Source organism: Dipodomys merriami, unplaced genomic scaffold (genome assembly GCF_024711535.1).
Source record: "Dipodomys merriami isolate MVZ:Mamm:240054 unplaced genomic scaffold, mDipMer1.0.p SCAF_15, whole genome shotgun sequence".
Lineage (NCBI taxonomy): Eukaryota > Metazoa > Chordata > Mammalia > Rodentia > Heteromyidae > Dipodomys > Dipodomys merriami.
The window spans coordinates 11,645,708-11,669,526 of NW_027202826.1; the positions used below are offsets into that span (position 1 = coordinate 11,645,708).

The following is a 23,819-nucleotide window of genomic DNA, read 5'->3' on the forward strand; positions in this document are numbered from 1 at the left end:
CACTTAAGGCCTCATAGTCTTGCTTGGCTCTTTCATTCTATCACTTGAGTCAGACCTCCTGTCCAGCTTTTATACTGGTAAACTGGAAACAATGCCTGGAGAATTGTTCTGCCTGGGCTGATTTCAAACCTCAGTCCTGGGAACTTAACCTCCTGAGTATCTAGGATTACAGGTGGGAGCCACTGGCACCCTGCTTTGTGTTGTTACATGGAGTTATCATGTGTCTGTCTTTGTGTCTTTTCTTTAAGGACACCAGTCATTGGATTTAGAGTCTACCCTAGACCAATATGACTTCATTTATTAATTAATATCAGTGAAGACTCTTCTTCTGGATAAGTTTACCTTGGGAGGTTCTGTGTTGGTAGCATTTTTTTGACAGTGGGACATTATTCCATTTAATACAACCTTGAATTATAATTTTCTCCTCCTATCTCTGGGAGAGTTCTGAAATTTGTCCACCTTTTCAACTGTTGAGCCATTATGTTGGAGTGAACCTATATTTTGAGGGACAAATGTGACACCAAGTTTCTGGTTCCCTTTCTGTCTTTCTTATGTTTTATTTTGATGAAAGAGGTTGGTTTGATACAAATTTTTCTATTATGACCTGGCATGATACCCAATGTAATATTGATCTATTTTTTTTATTCTTACTAAAGCTCTTAATTCATTTTTGAGCATTGAATTTTTATTATCATTTCCATTCATACCGAAGAACTGTCTTTACAGTTGATTTGTATTCTGAATTTTAGAGTAAAAAATTCTTTTGGTTTTTATTTTGACTTACCATCCCTTTATTTTTATCTACATTTTGAAAAAATATTTTGCAGGATGCAACATTCTGTATCCCTTCCTCCCCTCCCCTCAATCATTTAAACAATGTTCTATTCTTTTTCTGCCTTCATAGTAGTTGGTACTAATTGGTTGATTATCGAATGCTGTTCCCCTGTATACAATGTGTGATTTTTCTAGCTGCTGCTTTCCAGCCTAGCTGCTCATGTTTTACTTCTGCCTGAGTAACTCCTGACTTCTGAGAATGAGTCTTATATGACTAATGATGGCTATCCTTTTGAAATCAACAATGGATTTTGAGTCTATAAACTTAAGTATTTCCTCAAAATATTTGGCTAGCACTTCTTCAAGTAGATTTCACTTCTTTTTTTTTCTTTTCTTCTTCCTGGGACTCTAATTCTGTGCATGTGTGATCTAACAATCATTCTATCTTCTGCTTCATGACTATATCCAAGAAAAGCTAGAGGCCCATATACTCGACAGAACATGTAAGAACACGCCAACAGTCACATGTTAAACAGATCTCGTTAAATGTGATTATCATGCTATCATTTTATGTGCTTTGTGACGGTGTGAGTGAAGAGTTTTTTAATTGCCAGAGAAATCAAGAGAAAATCTAGCCTCCAGGCATTATCACTAAAGATATTAAAGACAATCAGGTAGTAAAGTTATACAGAGAAACCATGAAGGCAATCTTTGGATTGGTGAATGTGATAAGTTGAAAATAATTTTTATATTATTAAAGGAATAATGCCAAGTGTTCTTTAGAAGGCCTGTACTGGACTTTGTACATATAATCCCTAGTAAAATCACAGAGAAATAAACCTGGAGAGACCAGTCTTACCAACCTGGTAGGAGAAAAAAGAAAAAAAAAATAGCACTGACAAATGACACATTTTTAATCGACAAAGGTTTTATTGTTTTGGATTTTATTTAAGTGAAATTCCATAATTAGAAATTTTAGAACTTCAAAGTAATCTCTATAGATGTTTCTCTTCTTTAAAAATTTTATATGCCCAAATAAAATTTAAAAAATTATATGTCCTATTTCATTCTGGCTCTGCTAATGGGTATTTGGTTAAAGGCAGCATATTGATGCTTTGAAATAATTGGAGACATAATCTGAATGATACTCTCATAATACTCTAATAATACCCACATATAAACATTGACCCAGGTAGGGTTGACCTGATGCCTTTTTGTACACAGGACGTATTCTCAAGGGGAAAACATTGCTATACATTTTTAATCTCTTTTGATAAAATGTATTAAAGTTTAATTTAGTAAATCAGTTACAGCATAACAGTAAATAAAGCTTATGTTACCTCCAATCTATTAATGCTCAATTTAAATGTAAGAATTCCCAGATAAACTAATCAAGAGAAGTTTTCCTCAAATTAAACCAACCATCAAGGTCTTTAAAATGTGTTCTCTGCTTTGAGAGTAATCAGTGATCTCTCCTTTGTTTCTGTATTTGTGGGTACAGGAAAGCACAGAAGAGCAGGGAAACCTGCAGGCATGGTGGTGGATCTCCACTGTGCCCAGCCCTGAGGAGCCTCTCTTTGTTAAACCTGTGAGTAGGGCTCCCTCCAAAAGCAGGCCGTGACTGGAAGTGAAGTCAACGAGAGAGGAACCCAGGTCCTCTGGAGAGGTTTCATGGGGAGCATTTTGGTTGCAACTCCAGCTCATCCATCTCCTCCTTGACATTAGCCTGCAGCAGTGAGGAGAGGAGGGGTGTGGCTTTGGGCAGGATTAGGGCTGGTGTCTTGATGCAGATGTGAGGGGCAAAGCTCTTGCTTAGTCTCCAGCAGGTGATTCTTTATCTGTGACTATCACGGGGCGAAACTTCAAGGAAGAAGGAATACTAGTGAGATGAGATGTCCGGGCTGTGCAGCTCTGCTCTTCTTTTTGCCCCAAGTCCCTTGCCTTCATGTTTCAGACTCATTGTACTTTATTCTACTGTAAATATGCACGTATGCAAAAATGTAGGTATTTAATTAGTTACTGTGGGTCCTAGGGCCTCATGCTTGTGAAGCGACCACTCTTCCTATTCTAGAAGTTCTATTTCTTTTAGTTTGTTTTTGAGATGGGAAGCCCTGCTAACTTTATCATTGGCTTGCCTCAAACTACAGTCCTCCTATCTTGAACTCCTGAGCATCCAGAATTACTGCTATGCACAACTATGGTACCACACCCAACTCAGACTCTTATTACTTCTTTTCCCAGTCCAGCCTGTAGGACCTCTCATTCTTGCCTAACTTATAGAATATCAGGAAATAACCTAATATCAACTATTTACCTTTGCTAGCAGATAAGTATAGCTCCTCTGTTTTAAGAAGGATCTTGTATCTAGGAATGAAAAACCTTCTTTTTTCCCTTTCCTTTTCCTTTCCTTCCCTTCTCTCCTTTCCTTTCTTCTCTTCTCTCCTCTTTCTTTCATTCCTTCTCTCTCTCTCTCTCTCTCTCTCTCTCTCTCTCTCTCTCTCTCTCTCTCTCTCTCTCTCTCTCTCTCTTTCTCTCTCTCTGTCTCTCATCTACTAACTTAGCAGGAGGTATTTGGAGATAAAAATGTTTATCTAATCTAGGAGATAGTGACTTCAGACTGAGGATGCAAAAATAGAAAAATCTTAAGAAACCAAATTTCAGAGAAACTGATGACCAGTTTCTCTGTCTTCTTGCTATAATAGACTGGATAGAAATCAACTGGCACAGCAATCAACCTCAGGTGCCATTATAAGGCAATGTTTGGTGACTGAAGCTGCCAAGAACTCTAATGTGGTCAGTGTGGGGGGTGCAATCACTTCAGTCAGGAAAAGGTGCTTTTCAGGTATTTGCACTGTTCCAGCTGTCTTCTCTGAAGCTGCAACTCAAGCTTATACATACACTTTGGATATTTATTCATTCATTCATTCATTCAAGCATCTGGGATTTATTAGTTATCAATTCTTGTTACCGTACGAACTTAGGAAATGCTAAGAGGCATACAATAGAGCTTAAAGCTCATAACAGGATCAAATACCCCATGATGCATAAAAATGTCTTTACGGTACAAGAGAGGTGAAAAGACAGGAATAGCTGCGAGTCGAGCTTACAGACTCAGAGACTTTCATTGCCTTCAAGTGGCACGGAGAGAGTGCGGTTACTCAATGTCCTTTGCTATTTGTGTTTCCATTAACAAGGTCAGCCTTGATGGGAAATGAACAAGCATCTAGGTGATATTGAGGAACAGAACTCTTCCCTTCCCCCAAATCCACCAGTACAGGTGGAATGGAATTTAAGGTCGTTGTCAATTTTAGAGATGTTTAAAATCCCAAGTTGCCCTAGAGAGATTACACAGATTGAAATCTACAATGGGTGTTAATAACGTTTCTTTTTTTGGAAAAGAGATGGAAAAGAAGGTAGGAGGGAACTGAGAATTTGAGCAAAGGGTTTCTACTTAGAAATATTTTTAAAAAGTTGAGCACTAGTGGCGCATGCCTGTAATCCTAGCTACTCTGAGGATCGTGGTTCAAAGCCAGCCAGCCCCAGGCAGGAAAGTCTTTAAGACTCTTATTTCCAATTAACCACCAGAAAACTAGAAGTGGTGCTGTGACTCAAGTGATAAAGTACTAGCCAGCCTTGAGCTGAAGAGCTGAGGGACAGCGCCCAGGCCCAGAGTTCAAGCTCTATGACCAACAACAACAAAAAAAAAAAAAAAAAGGAAAAGAAGAAATATTTAAGAAAGAAAGACTTTTGATGAGGTCACAGTTTTGCTCAAGAGCTATCAGCCTATGAGGAAGAGCTGCAATTAAACTTGTATTAACATTGCTAAAGGCAGACTTTTATATTACTTAAAAATCTCCGGTTTTGGTAAGGTGCTGGTGTCTCATGCCTGTCATCCTAGCTACTCAGGGTGACCGAAGTCTTAAGACTAAGGTTCCAAGTCAGCTACTGGCAGAAAAGTCTATAAGACTCTTTTCTCCAATTAACTACCTAAAAGCTGGAAGTGGAACTGTGGCTTGACTGGTAGAGTACTAGCCTTGAACAAAATAGCTCAGGGCATCACCCAGACCCCGAGTTCAAGACTCAGGACTGGGAAAAAATGTCCTATTTTCTCATTAGAATTGTGAACTAACGTGTATACTGAGCCTTAGAGAATATATATATATATATTTTTTGAGAGAGTGGTTTTGAATATTGAAAATACTCTGCAGTAGAAGCTTTTATTGTGTTTTAAAATAATCATTTATATTACTTTTTTAGGACCAAGTAGATAACCTTGTATTCCCTGGCATTTTGGCATTTGTGAAACATAACCTTTCTTTTCTATGATTCTATTCCAGAAACTAGGTGTGTGCACTTCCCAAGTCTCATTTCCTCTGTCTCTGTCTCTCTTTGTCTCTGAATGTCTAGGTGTCTCTGTTTCTGTTCATGATTTCTGAACATCTTCATTCAGCATATTTTGTTTGTCTATCTCTCTCTGGAATAATCCAGATTTCTAAGCATGTTTATTTAAGATTTTTCTCTGTCTTGGTATCTCTGTATCTCTGTCTGTCTGTCTGTCTGTCTGTCTGTCTTTCACTTGTTCGCTCACTTGCTTGCTTGCTCTCACTCTCTTCTCCATAGTTCAGTGTTTCAGAACATCTTTGTTTAGGATATCTTCTCTCTAAACAATAAGATGTATTACACATTTTTAATGAAAGAGAAAGCAAACACTAAAAGATATAACATCTGCTAGAAATCCAATCTAAATTGAAAACGTGTGCAGATACAGGGAACAAGGGAGCAAGTGTGGTACAGGAAGCATGGCAAAATGTTAGCACTAAACTCAAGTTTAAAAAACATCATGACTGAGAGAAGAACACAGTTGAAATATTTTTGGAGGAAAAAAGCCAACCCTAATCGTATCTGAAGATTGACAGCAGTATTTATTTTCTCTAGACATAATTAATCTTGTTATATATTCTCATGGCAGTCTATTTGCTGACCATCTGAAGATTTATTTCAGAAGCAGTATTTCTTACTATAACATGAAGACCTTCAGTTCCTCGCAAGGGATCAAGAAACGTGTTCATTTCTTTTCTGCATTGGTCACTGAAAAGAAATGTGTGTGATTTGGCTGATAGCGTCCCTTAAGTAATTTATATCACCGCTGCTTTCTTTTGTTAGCGAGCTTCTGTTTGATTCAGATATGAGAAAAACAATTGGAAGAGCTGTGTCTGATGCAATGAGATGTGTGGTGAGGGATTCCATGAGAAATAAGTGGACTGAAAAATTATTAAGCACATAGATGCAAGATGAAATTAGGGTGCACAGAGACGCACTCACAGCTTTGAGGACCACAGCTACTGATAGAAAAAGTGAGCACCCACCAAAGCGGTATCATTTCAAGAGTTCAATGAGCTCTGCTCACATCTTCCACTATAGGACCATTGCTGTGGACAGAGATACAGGCTCCAGAAAGCATCTGCTGAAAGGACTTCCCTACTTGGTAGAAATAACACATTAGCTCATTTTATGACATTAACCAACTCTCACCTAAATGAAATCTGGCTGTGAGGCAAGGAATACAGGGTAGATAGTGTTTGAAGGTAGAGAATAGGGTAGAACATTTTACACAGAGTCCATTCTGGTCTGGACAAGCCTTCAGCAGTGTCATGGTGAGTAGTCCTGGTCTTTGAGAGACAGCACAGGAGTTCTGTGTTGTGTGTTAGAAAAGACAGGGGAGAGGAAGCATTGGATGGGAGGAAACACACGAAGCCCTGCCATGCCCGCGTTGCTGGCTAGTGGTGGTCTAATTGTGAAGGTCTGTCCTCAGTTCTCTTATCTCTGAGCATGTCCGCCCTCCTCATAAAGCACCTTTGTTTTCTGCCCAATGCACAAACATCACGACCTGTGTCTGAGAATGTTGGGAATTTTATTAGGTCCATAAAGTTTTAGCTGTGGTCTAGTCCACCAAGGCCAAAGTAAATAAATAGAGAGAGTGTAAGGGTAACTTAAAAAAATGCCTGGCTGAAGGAAAGAAAAACTACTGCAATTCTACAATGACTCTGTCATAGTGGTTTTAGAGGGGATTTCTTCTCAATGCAGAATTCTGCAAGCTGAGAAACTATAGTCAAAAAGTAGCTACCAAAGTCACTTTTCCAATTCTCTGAAAAATATTCTGTTCTCTGGACTTAAGCTAAGACATAAAGTGGTTGACAGCTGGTAGGTGACAGGTCTGATGGTAAAAACATGGTAAAATGCCTAGATTTTAAGAGTCAGACTTTCTGGATATATATTAATGATAAAATGAATTAATATGGAGAATGAGATATATTTCCCAAAGAACCTTGTCATTTCTCAACTTTCCCAAGATTCAAAATCTATATCACTCATCTCTCATGTCTTCTTATTCTTCTTCTTTCATTCAATGTAAGGAAAGGACAAAAAAAGTATAATAATAATGCCTATTAAGGCATTATTCCAAATGGCAATCACTAATGCCCCAAATCAATGCCTGATCCAGGCATATATCAGTCACATGTGGACTGATGTATTCTACACATGTCCTCTGTCATTGTCACATATAGTACTTAAGCCTCTATCCTGATCTACACTCGAGCGTTATTTCTCAGTGTGAGAAGTTTAAAAACATAAAGCACATTTTCCCTCTTTGTAGATATTTTAACAACCCAATTAAAAGTATGTCTGAACATTCATGGAATATGTAAAATACCAAATATTCCTATGCATAGCAGGGACACACTAAGTTAGATCTGTGGGGGCCCCGCAAATTTTCTCTTGAGAAACCTGGCACTCCGTTCTTGTCACAGTGATGACGAGCAAAGGCATTTCATACTCTCCGCCCCAGATCAAGCTTTGGGGTTAGAAATGCTAGCATTTCAACTGCTATAATCCCAGTGGACTCTGAAGGGTGGAGAGGGAGGTATTACATTTTTATTTCAGCCACTCAAAAGAATTAGCTTTCCAGAAAAGCATTTGTTCCTATAATAAACCCAACTAGACCTTACTTATTCACTTGGAAAAAAGAGGAAGAAAGAAAAACCTTCGAAGAGCCAAGAAGCTGTCAGCTCCATAATAGCGGTGGGCCAAGCTCTGGTGTTGAAATCCTGAGAGGTTTCTGCAGAGCTAGAGGACTTGAGTTGGAGATGAGTCTCATAAGGAACAGTCCTGGGCAAAAGGTCTGGCTAAATTGGGTTGCAGTGTTCCAGTGTTGCGACGTTGCAGTAAACTCTGAGCCAGAGAAGGGACCTCTCGTCTCTAAGCTTTATGGGTTGCATTAGTGCTGGCTTCTCCGGGCAAGGAGAGGCAGAGGATGTATGACAGAGCTTCAGACTTCAGGAGAGAAGCTTCATGGAGCCTTTTTAAAGAATATTCCTAAAGCTGGGTATATAGCTTCAAAATTCCAACTAGGTTTCCAATGGATTGGCTAATTAGGTAACATTGGTGCTGTCATTATGGGTAGCATGCTACATTTGTGTGTGTGTGTGTGTGTGTGTGTGTGTGTGTGTCTGTGTGTCTGTGTGTGTGTGCGCGCGCACGCACATGCCAATCCTGGGCCTTGAACTGGGCACTATCCATGAGAATTGTTGCTCAAGGTTAGTGTTCTATCCACTTGAGCCACAATTCTACTTCTGAGTTTTTGGTGATTCATTGGAGACGAAGAATCTCATGGACTTTCTTGTCAAGGCTGGATTTATTTTGTGATCCTCAAATCTCAGTCTCCTGACTATCCACCGGTGCCCAGACAGCATGCTACTTCTGTATTGTGTTTTTCTATGTTCTCATACAAAAAGTCCCTAGATCAAGAGAAGAAGACAACTGCATGCAATGACACAGAGGCTTTAGAGATGGTCCCACATGGGCTCCCATAAGGCCCTTACCTCCTTAGGGAAAGGAGTCATGTACAGATTGAGTATCCCGTGTTCAAGATATTTGTTAGGATCAGAGGGGATTCTGATACCAGCATTTTTTTTCCTTTAAAATTTGGAATATCTGCAAGGCTTTATTAGATGAATATCCCTTAAATCAGAAAATTTAAAAATCCCAAATAAAAAAATCCCCCAAATCCAAAATTTCTTTTCTGTTTTGTCTAATTTAGTTATTTGTTTGAGATAGAGTCTCTCAATGTAGCCCAGGCTGGCCTTGAACTACCAATCCTCTTGCCTCTTGCTAGAATTGTTGGCATGTGCCACCATCCCTCACAAGATCATAAACTTTTTGAGTACCAGGCTTTGCCAGGAGTTGCATGGCAAGAGCTTCAAGAGGACATTCAAATGTGGAAATGCAATCTGAACTGATGCCAACGATATGCAATGACATATTCTTGCCTATAACTGTTGGCTAATAATCAACCTCTGATATATATATATATATATATATATACATATATATATATATCTGTGTCTACATCTATCTATCTATCTATCTATCTATCTATCTATCTATCTATCTATCTGGGTATTGTGAGCCGATGGGTTTGTTTGTGAGTAGCTTGGGTTTACCTGTTCTGTTTGTTCTGATGACAAGCATGCCCATCCCAAGTAGAGCCACCCTTTAAAACCAGAGTGGTGACAAGTGGACAGGCCCTGCCAGTTGCTTTGTGACACAGCCAGGTTGAGGGGTACCGCCTCTCACGGCCTTTGAACAAGTGTATGCTTATTGGTTATGTGTCTCTCAATTGCACTGACAGAAACCCAACTCAGATTGAAGCAAAAGAGACAGTTGATAGAGACAGAAATTTGGAGGTAGATTTGTCCTCCAGAACCCAGAGGGACTCAAGAAAAATGGAAATCCATTCTCTCGCTATCTTTATTGCTTAGCTCTGACGCCGTGTTTATCGGTCTCATTCTCTTCTCTTCTGCTGAAGACGGATTCCTTTTGGCATTTCTTTGGCCATTTTCAATGTTCATGATTCAGAAGACTTCATGTGATCCAAGACACACACAGTCCCACTTAGTAAGGTTCATGTTAAGATGAGATTTCTCTCTGCAATCATAAAAGGAAATAAAATATTTAGTTTGGAGTTGTGGTGATGGGTCGGGGCTGCTTTTGGCCTTTGTCCAGCATCTGTGGATTTATTAAGCAGTGATGGAGAATTTTAGTGAGCTGAGGTCCTATGCGGACATTTCATTTGAAATTGGATGTGACCAGTCAGTCCCCCTTCTACACAGCCATGAAAGTATCCAACAGCCATAGAGCACAGTCAGAATTTGGGCAAATCAGTGATCCTGGAGCCAGGAATAGTCCCATCATTTCTAGAGAGTGTCACCATGGTGTCTCATGGGCTTCCTGCCCAAAATGTTCTCCTAGTCAGCCATTGAGTAGAGCAACACCCCTCCCTATCTCTGTAATTCATTGCGTACATGCATATGGGTGCATGCAAATTGGTGGACAAAATCAGTAGTTAAATAATGGCCACGTGCTAGTGGCTCACACCTATAATCCTAGCTATTCAGGAGGCTGAGATCTAAGGATTGTGGTTCAAAGCCAGCATGGGTAAGAAAGTCTGTGAGATTCTTATCTCCAATAAACCACTAGAAAATTAGAAGTGGCACTGTGGCTCAAAGTGGTAGAGCACTAGTCTTGAGTGAACTCAGGCTCTGAGTTAAAGCCCCATGCCCAACAACAAACAAACAATCCTGTATACAATACTAGTTGTGTATCTCTGATTAGTATGATCATTAAACAATGAAGATACAAATATGGGAGTTTCAGCAGCGCTTAGCCTAGAGCAAACAAGAAGTTTCTGAGTGTTGACAGAGAACATTATCACATCTTAGGTGTCCCTTCTGATGTCCCTTTCCTACTGTTCCTCAGCATTTCCCCAACAAGTAAGCAGCATTACGTTTTTCTGAAGAACTTCAGAAGGAAAATGCCCATCATGGATCTAGTTCATTAGAAAATCCTTCTGACTTCACCTGTAGGAGATACCAGAATGTAACTACTCATCATCTCCCACACTACTACCCTGTTCAAGCCTTAGGTAGGTAGTTCAGACCTCAACTACTGTAGTCTTTCTGTTTTCCCTCTTGCGCCCCCCTATCGACTATTTTCTACTTAGCATCCAGAGTTGCTCAAAACCCTCCAAGGATTTCCAAAAGATGTGGCTTCATCTCTACCCATCCTACACTACTCTTCCTCTCCAGACATGGCTTTCTTGCTGTGTCTTGATCGTGCCTACCAAGCTCTTTCTTCAGAATTTTGAACTTGGTTCCATGTCTGGGGAGACCAATGGGGTCTTGCTGTAGATCTCCACCCTAATCTTCTCAGAGAATTCCTCCTGCCTGCAAGGCTCACCTTGGCTCCTTCCTCAGGGCCCTCATGCTCACCTCTACCTTTCTGTCATTCAAGTGCCCATCCCTGTCTTGTTCCCTTTTAGATGATAAACTCTGTTAGGCTGGGTTCTCTGAGTACTTTGCTCTCTGTTGCCTTCCAAGTGCCTAGCTCGGTGTCTGGATAAGCGAACACGGATGTGCACCATACTTATGCAGTGACTAGAAGAATGAACATCCTTCATATCCACATAGGTTATTTTGAGGGATTTATGATAACATAGACCAGCGTTGTGCCTATTCTTGCCAAGCTATCAGTGTAGGGGCAACCTTCATTTTAAGTCTAGTGTCTTATAGGGGAAGATTCTGAAGGCAGAGGTTAGGCTAAATATGTACAAATGTGTTAAAGAAATGTGCATTTCTAAGGTATCCCCCAATTGGCCCTCAACAGAGTACCAACCGAAGGATGAATGGAATGGGGTTGCACTGCGCTAGACAGCCGACCTCACCGAACTCTCTCCTGGACACCAGTGTAGTTCTGGTGTGCTCCATAGTTGGAATTAGAAAGATGTGTCTGTTGTTGGAGTCTTCTGTAACTCAGTGCCCCAAATGCAGAGCCGAAAGCTGGAGTATTACAGAGGGCCTGTGGTTAATCCTTCAGAAATACCTGTGAGCCAGGGCTCAGAAGAGCAAGAAAGACTTTACACCTTGGTCAAGCTGGAACCTGAACTTTCCTGGAATGACCTCCATTATCCTTGTCCCTGAGTTCTATAAAGTGCTGTTTATTCTGGGGAGACAAGGTCATTACATCTGTAAATAAACACACCACTTCCAAGCTCACAGAGGCTCAGAGCACGGCTGGGGGCAGGCCTTAGCATCCAGGCCTCATCACTCTGCTACCTAGTCAGAATCCATACACTTCTCTAGGTACTGTTTTCACCTTTTCCTTGGTCCTATAAATCTTGTGTAACAAATGTCACTGACCATGAATTTCCTTGGTCAAGAGCAAAACACAAGTCCAGCTAACATTACCATGACAGTAAATTTGTTAGAGAACAAAGAGTTGCTTTGGAAAATATTTTATGTTCTACCCTGCTCTATGTGAGTGCTCTACATCACTTGGTTTCTACAACAGTATTTGCCCTGTGGAATATTTTAGGTGGATTGCTGTGGAAAACCTAGAGACGCACTCTGTAATTTTGATTGCTGCCCAGAGATGTGGAACCAGCCGGGGGAAGCTTGGAGCATGAATCCACTTTTCTAAGATCCTTTGAGCACTGGCTTTCCATGTCCTGTCCTATTTATCTCCACTTGGTCCAGTTCCAGTCTTTCCATGCACCCTGGAAGCCAGCCCAGACAGGAGACGTGCGCATGAGCTCCAGGCCCCCAATTTCCTGGACCCATCATGTGCAAACTGGTTCTCCATGACTCAGAATGAGGAGCTGTGCTGGGGGTACCGCTGTTCCCTTTGGCCGTCTGATTTTTATCTCCCTGATTTCACAGTTTGTTAATGCCATTTTCAAAAGTTCTGTGGGCTTCAAAATTGTTTCCACGTTCTTTTTGTTTGTTTGTTTGTTGTTGTTTTGTTTTACACTGGAGGTTCTATTTGGCTATTTTTTTTTTTTTTTTTGAGGCTGAAATTACTCTTGTTCTGTTATGGCCAGTGTGACATTTCATTGTCAAGGCTGATGCCTGAGAAGTCAGCTGACTGCTTGGGCTGCTTGAAGGTGGGTGGAGTGCTTCCCTCTTGCTTTGAAGAAGAAATCTCCTAGTCCTCCCCTTGCAGAAGCAATGGCTCCTCGGCCCGGTCCAGAGGCCCTGGGGGACAGGTGTTGGGGGACGTGGTTCTACTGGAACTTATCTCTACTGGTGAACCAGGGCCTTCACCTGTTTCAGTGGACAGATTTTGAATATTTTCTATTAGCCATAAAGATGTCAATGCTGGGGCTACAAACATGGTTTCTGTCCTCCAAGATTCAGAATGTGGAGTTCTGTCTGATCCGAGAGCCACATCTCAGCTCTGCGACTAACTAGACAAGGTAATCTTACCTGACCTTCCAGAACCTTGATTTTCTCATCTCCAGTGACCCCCCACCTTTATAGCTCCACTGAGCTGTGATAAGATTAATCCACTAAGCTCAATGCATTATCTCCATGGTGCTAACACTAGATGTAGGTACAAATGTTTGTTAACAAGTACTTCAACCTTTAGAGACTTGGTCCTAGAGGAGAAAAAAATAACTTGCTTCCTTCTTTAGGATTATGGTGAGGGCCGTTCACCAAGCTTGTCTGTGGCCCAGGGGCCTGATCTGGCATAGAGAACTATTTTGTATGAATCCCGAGGAATCCAGCCTTCCTTTGAATGTTTTGATTTTATATTAGTTTTCATACATATTAAATCTGGTTGTTATGGTACTTTGGTTTCCTCCTTCTCACTTTTCAATATTACCCAAAGCAACATGTTTATAAATTTTTTTAAATGTAGCTAAAAGGCCATACTAAAGCTACCAGCACAACCATGTTTATTGCAGCATTATTAACCATAGCTAAGTTATGGAACCAACCCAGATGCCCCTCAGTAGATGAATGGATCAAGAAAATGTTGTATATATAGACAATGGAATTTTATGCCTCCATTAGAAAGGATGACACTGCCTCATTTATTAGAAAATGGAAAAACTTGGCAAAAATTATATTAAGTGAAGTATGCCAGGTCTGAAGAAACATAGGTCATATGATTTCCCTTATTTGCAATAACTAGTACATGTCTAGCTAGGACAAACAGAAAAGCTCAAAAGCTATGTACATACAAGTGACCATAGAAGATGATGCTAAGCAAAATGAACCCCAAGATAGGGACACAAGAGGCTTTATCTTTGTTGCTGTTATTTTTAATGCATTTATAATGTACTATGTGATCTTTTTGTTTCTTTGTATGTTCTTCCCCCATGGTACAACCCCTGTTGTCACTGTATTTGATTCTGGTGTCCTGCATTTTGTTTATGCATTTTTCTAATTTGGGAAGGGAAATAACAAAATGCTGAAATAAGGATACAGGTTGACCCACTGTAACAATGAAATGTACAAGACACTGTTGAAAATGAACTTTACAACTTGGGTCAGGAAGGAGGAGTTGGGGAGGTGGAGAGGGAAGGGATGGTAGGGGAAAAACAAAGGAGGGGGTAACAATGCTCAATAGGAAATATACTCATTACTCATGTAACTGTAACCCCTCTGTACAGTATCTTTACAATAAAACATATACTAAAATTGTAGATAACATAGCAGTTCTCTACCATCTAGTCCAAATTATACACCCAGTGGCATCACTTTTAATATCACAATACTCCTATGTCTTAAGATTCTTGATGTTGTTATAAAAGGCATACATTTAATTCTTATAACTCACATACTCATCTGCTTTTCTCCAGCACTATCTTCCCCAATGCAATCATATTTGTTAAATTAATTTGGTGTCAGACTTACTCCCACAAGTCTCTATGATTACATTTTTGTTCTGGTACAGTCTTTTGTTTTTCCTGGAGTTTATATTATCCTTCTCTTAAAAAATCTGTATAGTGTTATGTACCAATGCTAATTAGTTTCCACATTCTCTAGGAACACGTGATTTCACAAATTGGTTCCATTTTGTTTTTTTTTCTTGGCCATATTGCTGCCTCTGGAGTAGTCCATTTTGCTGGTCTAAGTTGGAGGGGCAGACTTTCAAAGACTGCTGCATAGATGCTGACCTGGATTTTCCCTTTACTGTTATTCTTGGAATTCACTTCATCTTTCCTAAGTTTTGCTTGCCTTGCATTCCTTTATCTCTGATTACTGTCTCATTTTTGTGAAGCATATCCACTAGTTGCTCTGACATTGGAGATAATATTTTTGAAACCTTGCCTATCAGGAAACATTTTTATTGTAATTTACATTTGATTTTGCTGTCCACCTGATCCTGGGTTGAAAACATGTTCAGAATGAGTACTATTGTTAGCATTGTACCAGCTTCTTCTACTTTTAAGGTCAGTTTTGAAAAAAATGCAGTACTGTGCAGATTTCTGGCCCTTGGTCTAGTGCATTATTTTTTTTCTGTCTGGGACTTTTTGGGTTTTGTCTTTATTCTTCATATTGACAAACTTTACATTAGTTTACCTCATAGTTTGATTTTTATTTATTGTCCTGAGTACTTGGGCAGCCATTTCTATTGGGAAATTTGTGGCCTTTAGTTCTGGGGATACTTCCTATGTTATGTGAGTTATTTTCTATTTATTTTATCTTTTAACTTTTGGTTTTTCCACTTTCTCATTTTCTGTTGTTTGGTTGCCATTTCTTTTCACCATCATTTGTTGTCACGGTCAGTTTGTCTTTGTAGTTTAGATTCATTGAAATTTTCAATAGCATGCGGATGGAGTCGAAATGAGTGGTTAGTCCCATCTATTTTATTTCATTGCAGGTTTCGTTTCAATTCATTGTTTTAATGTAACAGTAGACATGGCCATTTACAGGAGTGGAATGTAAATTTTAAATCTTGAAGAAGACACTTTTTACTGTGTCACTAGACTGCCAAGGGCACATAATCATTGTGCTATTGCCAGCCCTTTGGTAGCATATTTGAGAAGCTGTTATGAGGCAAGAAATTTTGAATAAATGCTTTGAGAGACAGATCTCATCTGAGACGGGTCTCATGATACTAGAAAAATCTCTAGTTTTATAACCAGAAACATTTGTGCATTGCAAAAACCATGTTTCCTATCAAGCATCACGTGGACTCTGAGGGTCATCAGACAAGATGAACAGCATAATAAAAGGGTGGAAATGGCCTCACAGCTAAATTCTTATAATAACAGCTTTTAACTCACATACATAGTCAAGAGCCACCCAGCTCAACTGTAGAAACTTATTTGCTTTTCTTGTCCTATAGAGCTGGGCCCTGAAATAGTATTTTGTTTCATTTTGCTTTTAAAAATTTTTAATGAATACTAGTGACTATTGGCAAGGACCTGGGGAAATTGGAACTCAACTGCTAGAAACAATTTATGAGCAATTTCTTGGTTGCAACTATCATAATATATTACCACGACTTCAAGCAAAAAAAAAGAATTTATTAACATATGTTAAATATCTCACAAATTATCTCTGTGAAATACTTGTAACAAACATTCTTAGAGGAAGAAATGAAGAAACATTTACCTTTACATTTTCTGTCAATCAAGATTTGTTCATTAAAAACTCACAGTCCAACAAAATGAATACCAGGAAACTGGCACTTGAGGTGTGTGTGTGTGTGTGTGTGTGTGTGTGTGTGTGTGTGTGTGTGTGTGTGTGTGTGTGTGTGTGTGTGTGTGTGTGTGTGTGTGTGTGTGTGTGTGTGTGTGTGTAGATGAATGAAGAGAGGAAGTAGGGGAATGCAGCTACCATATTCTGTGCATATCCTGTGAGATTGAGAAAACTGAGGGGAATGGTTGGATTTCTCAGTCCATCCAGGATTCCCTATCAGGGATCGGGGAGAATGATAAAAATGGTAGATACATTGTACATGTAAACTGATTTGTGAAATGATACCTCCTTTGTACAACTACTTAACGATGAAAAGATTTGTGAATCTAGTGCATTAGATAATCCTCTTGATTCTCTCTGTAGTATTTATTCAGAATTTAACTACGGCCACCCTGTTCAAGTCCCAGTGTGAACATCTCAGCTAAAAGTTGACCTTTGAACTGACCCTTCTTGCTCTCACTGTTGTTCCTACCTACAGGGTCCTCTACCTCTATCCTGTTCAAAACCCTTCAAGGGTTTAAAAAGACCAGGGCCCTTGGTGACGGATCCACCTCATCTCTCACTGTGCTTACACAAGTTCCTTCCCCCTAGCCATGGAACCTTCTGGACATAATTACCAAATTCTTACTTTTAGCCCTTACACTTGGCTACTATGGCTAGAGTGAGCAGCCTAATCTTTCTTCCGGTCTTTGTCCAAATCTCTTTGGAGAATTCTTCCTGAAGTAGTGCAGAGTGATATCACTAAGCACTCCCTGAAAAGCTTTGGCTAGAGAATGTCTTTTCCAATTTGTTTTGAGAGAGTTTGGGCTTGGGGGCTGAGAATGAAATAAATATATAGAGGTTTTGAGGAAATGGTAAACATAACTTGACAATGAAATTATTTAATAAAAACATTACTATGGGTTATAAATGGGTTTTCCTTTGATACCTTTTAAGAAATTCAAGCGATAGAAAAAATTATATTAAGTGAAGTAAGCCAGGCCCAAAGAAACATAGGTCCCATGGTTTCCCTTATTTGCCATATCTAGTATATGTCTGAGTCAAGCAGAAAAGGTCAGATAAGGTGTTAGGGAAATGAACCCTAAAATATGTATTCAAATATTTTTTTTCTTTCATGTGATTGTTTCTACACATTTATAAGATTATTTCTTTGTTGCTTTGTATGTCCCTCCCCCACAGTATAACCCCTGCTTTCACTGTATTTCATGTCGGTATAATTTGTGGAGGGGAAGGGGAAAAACAAATCGTTTAAATAGGGATACAGGTGGACCCATTGCAACAATGAGATGTACAAGTCACTATGTCGAAAACGAACTTTACAACTTTGGTGTGGGGGGGAGAGGGGGCGGGGAGGATTGGGTGGGGGGTGGGGGGGAGGATGGGAAGGGATGGGAAGGGGAAACAAAGGAGGAGGCTACAATGCTTGATAAGAAGTGTACTCATTATCTTGCCCATGTAATTGAAACCCCTCTGTACAGTATTTTCACAATAAAAAAAACAAAAAAACAAAAAAAAAGAAATTCAAGCGAAGTTTAGGATTGCTTTTAATTAATTATAGTTTTGTTGGATTGGATTTACTTGAATGCTATAATGTACAAGAGACTGGACCACATGGATATGGGCTCTAGTTTATACATAGTTGTTAGGAGTTCAAAGTACTCTTCAGTATATGTGAAAGAAAGTTTCTTTGGGAGGAATACCATATCCAGAACCAGTCTCCATGGAGTTCTCATGTGAACTTTCTAATGGTTCTCAACCAACTAATTACATTAGAAGCAAGGTAGCTTAAAACAGGTCTCTAGAGACTTGACTTCAATCTGAAGCATTCCAATAAGAGCTATGCTGAAAGCCAACTTAATGAGCCTTTCAACAATTGCCTACATGTGTCATTTGTTTTTCTGACAATTCAGGAAACATTCAAGGACATTGGATTTTTTGGGAAAGATCATGCATGCACAGACACATGCCCACAGAAGGAAGATGTGAGCCATTAGGGAAAAAGTGGGAAGAATTTCATTTGTCTAATGGTATTAGGTAGACCTAGACTTAGAAGAGCAGACTCTCTGGTTACCGGACTATCATTTCACAAGGCTTGCAAGGAAGAGAACGTGAACTCAGTGACTCACAAGGCTGGAATCTCCATTTCTCTGGAGGGAGCCGACCAGTGCTTCCACAGACAATAGTGAGGGAAGAACTCTGGCCCCGACTGCCTCGTGGGACCAGGAAGATATCCAAGTTCATAGCAGGCAATCCTGGAAGAATCAGAAAAGAACTAAAGGTCACAGCAGGTGATGTGAGCCTAGGAACATCAGACCACACTGAAGTGATGTGTATCTATCCTAATAGATAGTCCTAATAGGTGCTCCAAACCTATATCATCATTTCTAAGACTGAGGGTCTTTTAGAACAAGAAACCTTGTTCTTGACTTCCAGTGCTCCTCCTCTAATCATTTATGTATTCAGAGCTGCTTCAGAGGAGGACCTAACTCTGGCCACTTCCCCTTCTTCTCAGTTCCTACCTCCACGTTCCTCATGTACCTCTGATCCTACTTGGCTAAACTCAAACAACACAGAAAGAGCCAATTGGTAGTGGCTCTATTGGTGTGGCTGAGCTGGACTGTAGGGGTAACCAAGACAGAGGATCACCTCAACATCGTGTCACAAGAGGCATCGTTGGTAAGAAACAGGAAAGTCTAACTCAAAGCAGAAATGATTTGGCTCCATTTGGATCTGTTCTTGGGAACTAGCAGTGTCTTTCCTGCAGGGTTACCTTTGTGAGGAAATGCTCCTGGGAGAGAAAGGACCAGGCTCTGAGCATCTCCAAGGTCTGCTAACTGTGAGAGTCTGAGCTTTGAGGGAGGATGAGCTGGTGCGTGTGGGGTACGTGGCGTGAGGGGAAGATGTTGAGTTGTTTATGGAGCAGCTGTGGGGCAGAGTCCTTCCTCCAGGCATAGGCAGGCCATGGAGCTCGCTCTTGGCTTGTCCGGTGGGGGCCCTTGTGATGATAATTCTGTCAGAGCTCTCTCATGGTATTTCCTGTCCATTCTTCTCTGTCACCAGTTGGCAATTACACGCTACAGAAAGTGTGCACAGAAGGGGGCTTGTTTTGGTTACCATGAGCTGGTGGGAGGAAGCTAAGGCTGGTGGCTGATTCTCTGGGGTGACTGGGCATGGGTTATGGGAATGGAACATGACGTCCTTCATTGGATTCCCAGAGAGCTGTCTCCCTAGCCTCCTGGAGCTTGGATATAGTGTTTAAGTCAATAGTCAAAGTGGAGAAGGCAGCTTTGTCCTCATTACTCCCCGGGACTAATTGACCTCTTCTGAGAAGGTACATTCTTCATTTAGTGAGACTCTTCCTCACCCGGAAAGGCCAGTGAAGCAAAAAGATCGAATGTGAAAGGGTGGGGTGAAGGGTCAAGGGTGGCATTGAAGGGAGCGAAAGATGCCAGCACATTCACTGAATCACTTCCACCAGAGCAGAAGAGAACAAAGGGCTGGCCATCCCCGCAGTGCGCTCAGGACTCACGCAAACCCAGCAGCACACAGTGTCTGCTGACCTTTTCCTGCCCCGAGACTCAGTTTTGTCATTTTGATGAATCTCTAGGTTGTGTTCTCCGTGTGCATCTCTGATAGCCAGTAAGCAATTTACCATGAAAGGTCCTGTGAGAGAAATGCCTAACAATGGAGTCAAGCTCAATGCTGCCCTGAAGCTGCCATCCATTCAGAACTCTTCAGCTCATCTATCTCGGCTATGAAGAGAGGAGGAGAGGTCGAGAATGAAAGAGAAATGGAGTTTCGTGCCTTTTTGAGTCTTCCAATGCTGACGTATAGCTCAGGTATTCATGCTGTCATTCTCCAAGAGCCAGAATATTTATTCAGTGTGTGGGAATTGAATCTCAGGAGTCATATGTTATGTTGAATATTCAATCTGAGGCCCCCCAGGGAGAGTTTATATTTAACGATAACAGATAAGAATATCATTACCAAATTCAAAACAACAACAACAACAACAGTTATGTTGGCACTTACAGACAATGTTATTTATTGGTTAGCATGATTGTGATAATAACAAAGTGAATCAGAGCAGAAATGACTGGAGAGTGATTGAGATTCCATTGGTTGGCCATTGGAGGGAAGTTATTTCAGCAGGTGTCCAGGATGTCTTGAGTCTCACGACTTGTTCCTAAGTCTTTCTATCCCTTTCTTCAGCAAAGACTTTGTAAGACCTTCTAAGAGGTAGAATTGGTACTCAATAGCTAAACTGTCCATTTAAGTAGTTACTGGTCACATGTGGCTACTTTAGTTTAAATTTTAGAGAATTAAAAAGTTAAAACTTAGTTTCCTGGTCACATTATGCATATTACAAGTGTTCCCTGGACACATATAGCTAGCTAGTCTTGTGCCAGTACCAGGTTTTGAATTCAGAGCCTCATGTTCTCACTTGGCTTTTTCCATTCATGGCTGGCCCTCTACCACTTGATCCATTTCTCCAGTGTCGTATTTTTCTGGCTAACTGGAAGATAGAATCTTATGGACTTTTCTTTCCAGAATGGCTGTAAACCTTGATCCACAGATCTCAGCCTCCTGAGCAGCTAGGATTACAGATATAAGCCACTGGTGCCCAGCTTCAAAATACTGATACACTGAAGTTTTCTACTACTAAAGTGCATTGCTTGTACCTATTAATGTACATAGACTTCAGCATTTCTACATAGCAGGTACCATAGAGAACAGAGCAATGAACCATTTCCTCATATGGAAAGAAAACACCCAATGAAACCCAAGGAAAGAGCCCAAAATAGCTCCACTTCACTTTCGAGCACTCTGGCATGAAGCACTTAGCCAGCGCCAGGACTAATTGGTGCCATGCATCTTGTAGACATGCCAGTCCCGTGCGTTCCTCACTCTTCTGGTAGGAGGATGATTTAACATGTCTTTGTGTGATGAAACTTAAGTCTGACTTCTGAGGAGATCTCAGAAGCAAAGCCTTCCTCTGTATGAATGCATAAATCACCCTAAAACAACAACCACAACACAGGAAAAAGATGATCAGTGCCTGCTTCAACTGAAAAACAAATGGAAAGTCTAGTCTGTGTAGAGATGACAGTTTATTACAGGGGACATCATAGCTACAGTAAGGTAGCTGCTTTTATAATATGGAATCATAGACATCCATTTTCCAGATAATCTTATTTTTTTTGTTCTTAATATATATTTTTTATTGTAAAGATACTGTACGGAGGGGTAACAGTTACATGAGCAAGGTAATGAGTCCATTTCCTATGGAGGAGCATTGTTACACCCTCCTTTATTTTTCCTCTATCATCCCTTTCCTCCCCACCCACTACTCCCTCCCCTCCCTTCCTCCCCTCAAAGTTGTAAAGTTCTTTTTCAACATAGTGTCTTGTATATCTCCTTGTTACAATAGGTCATCCTGTGTCCTTCTTTCAACATTTTGTTATTTCCCTTCCCCTCCCCAAATTAGAAAAATGCATATACAAGATGCAGGACACCAGAATCAAACACAGTGACAACAGGGGTTATACCATGGGGGAAGAACACACAAAGAAACAAAAAAATCACGTAGTACATTATAAGTACATTAAAAAGAACAGCAACAAAGATAAAACCTCTTGTGCCCCCCTATCTTGGGGTTAGCTTCACTTAGCATCAGGGTATGTGGTCATGTGTACATAGCTTTTGACCTCTCCAGAATATCTGATGTTGAATTTCCACATTCAGGAGAGACAGACATGGAGCTGATCTGGTTGTACTGAGGATGGGGGTCCAGGATATGGTCCATGTAGCTTCGCTTTTGGCTCCCACTTGAGCCATTCATTCCCTACTCTCTCCACCATAAACCATGGTGCGCTCTCCTCAAAAGCATGCAGGAAGTATAGACTGTGGATGTGGGTTATTAGTAAACCTTACCCATTATTACAGAGGTGGAGCTGGGAGCTTGGAGAGTGAAGTGGCAGAGCTGGTGCTGCGCTGGCCCAGGCTCTCCCTGTAGCTCCCTGCTCTGTGACTTTAGCAACACACTCGCCATTTGGGCAACACATGCTCATGGCTCCTCCACAGGAAGCAAACATTTAAACGACTTTGACCAAGAATGTAAAGCCATGGATTGAAATAACCTACTTCGAGCCAGTACAACCCTTCGGGGCTTTCTCCTTTTCCTGTAGGTTCAGTATTTTGGGCTCAGAAAACAAAAATATTCTGTAACACGAGATCTGGTTTGGTTCATATGCTGTGCTCATAATAGGAGAACTTGAGAGAGCCAGGCATCCTACTGGCCTGCCCCCCCCCCACATCCCATCCTTCCACCCCAGCTGGCGCTGCTGGGCCCTGCCATGGTGGGCAGGAGCATGCAAACATGTTCCAAGCCACTTGGTGGGAGGGCCAGTCTGTCCAGGAGCCTGGCGCACAGGAATCTCATCTTAGCAAAAGAGGCACAGTGTGTGTGTGTGTGTGTGTGTGTGTGTGTGTCTGTGTCTGTGTCTGTGTGTGTGTCTGTGTGTATCTGTGTGTGTGTCTGTGTGTGTTTGAATAGTATGATGGTTTCCTCTAATAAAAAACTAACATACATTTTAAGGAAAATCTATATGGACTAATAAGCATAGAGAAAAGAAAAATCCACCACATAGAGATGCATTTTAAGGTATATATCCTTAGACTTTCTTTCCTTCCTTCCTCTCCCCTTTCTCCATCTGTTTTCTTATTTTTATTCTTTATTTCACCTCACCCAATGGCATTGCACCCTTTGTAAATTCCCTTTGTTGACTTCAGATAGTGTGATAAATAGGAAATAATACATAATTATTAATGGTTTATAAGTAGCTTTGGTGCTAACTAACTTACTCTACCACATTTCTACTTTTTAAACTTTCTTTTTGCTTTTATACAGAAGAACCCAGTCACTGTTTTGAATGACTGTGGAGAACTGTGCTTCACAGTTCTCTTCCTCACTGAGTCAGTTTAGATTAGCACTGGGGTCTCTAGGGCTGGCCAAGCAGGGTGTAGTGTATTTAGGGAATGAGATATAGTATTCGAATGGTTATTTTACTTTTACTGAAAATCTCTATGTATGTGCTATAGTTTATTTTCAGTAATTATCCCGGGGTGGGGGGAGAAAACAAAGAGGTTTTTTTGAGGGAAGGGTTGTTTTGTTTTGTTTTGTTCACTGCCTGTAGGGCTTGAACTCAGGGCCTGGGCACTGTCCCTGAGCCTCTTTGTTCTCGAGGCTAGCGCTCTACAATACTACTTCCAGTTTTTTCTGAGAGCTTCATTGGAGATAAGAGTCTTATGGTCTTTCTTGCCAGAGCTGGCCTCAAACTGCAATCCTCAGATCTCAGCCTCCTGAGTAATTAGGATTACAGGTGTGAGCCACTGGCACCTGATTTAACAAAAAGTATTTTTGAAGTTTTCTTTTGCTCCTGAAAGGAGATAAACAATGGCAGGAGCAGGTTACTACTTTGTCAGCAGGAAGTT

At 40.7% G+C, this 23,819-nt stretch overlaps 1 long non-coding RNA gene across 2 annotated transcripts in view; it reads left to right on the forward strand.

Annotated features, from left to right (window-relative positions):
* LOC138826893 (uncharacterized) overlaps nucleotides 1-23,819 on the forward strand; it is a 150,614-nt gene that overhangs the window by 109,468 nt on the left and 17,327 nt on the right. For both annotated transcript variants that reach the window (XR_011371898.1, XR_011371899.1), the window contains exon 3: nucleotides 19,933-20,164. This is a non-coding gene — a long non-coding RNA (uncharacterized lncRNA). The remainder of the gene's footprint in view (nucleotides 1-19,932; nucleotides 20,165-23,819) is intronic.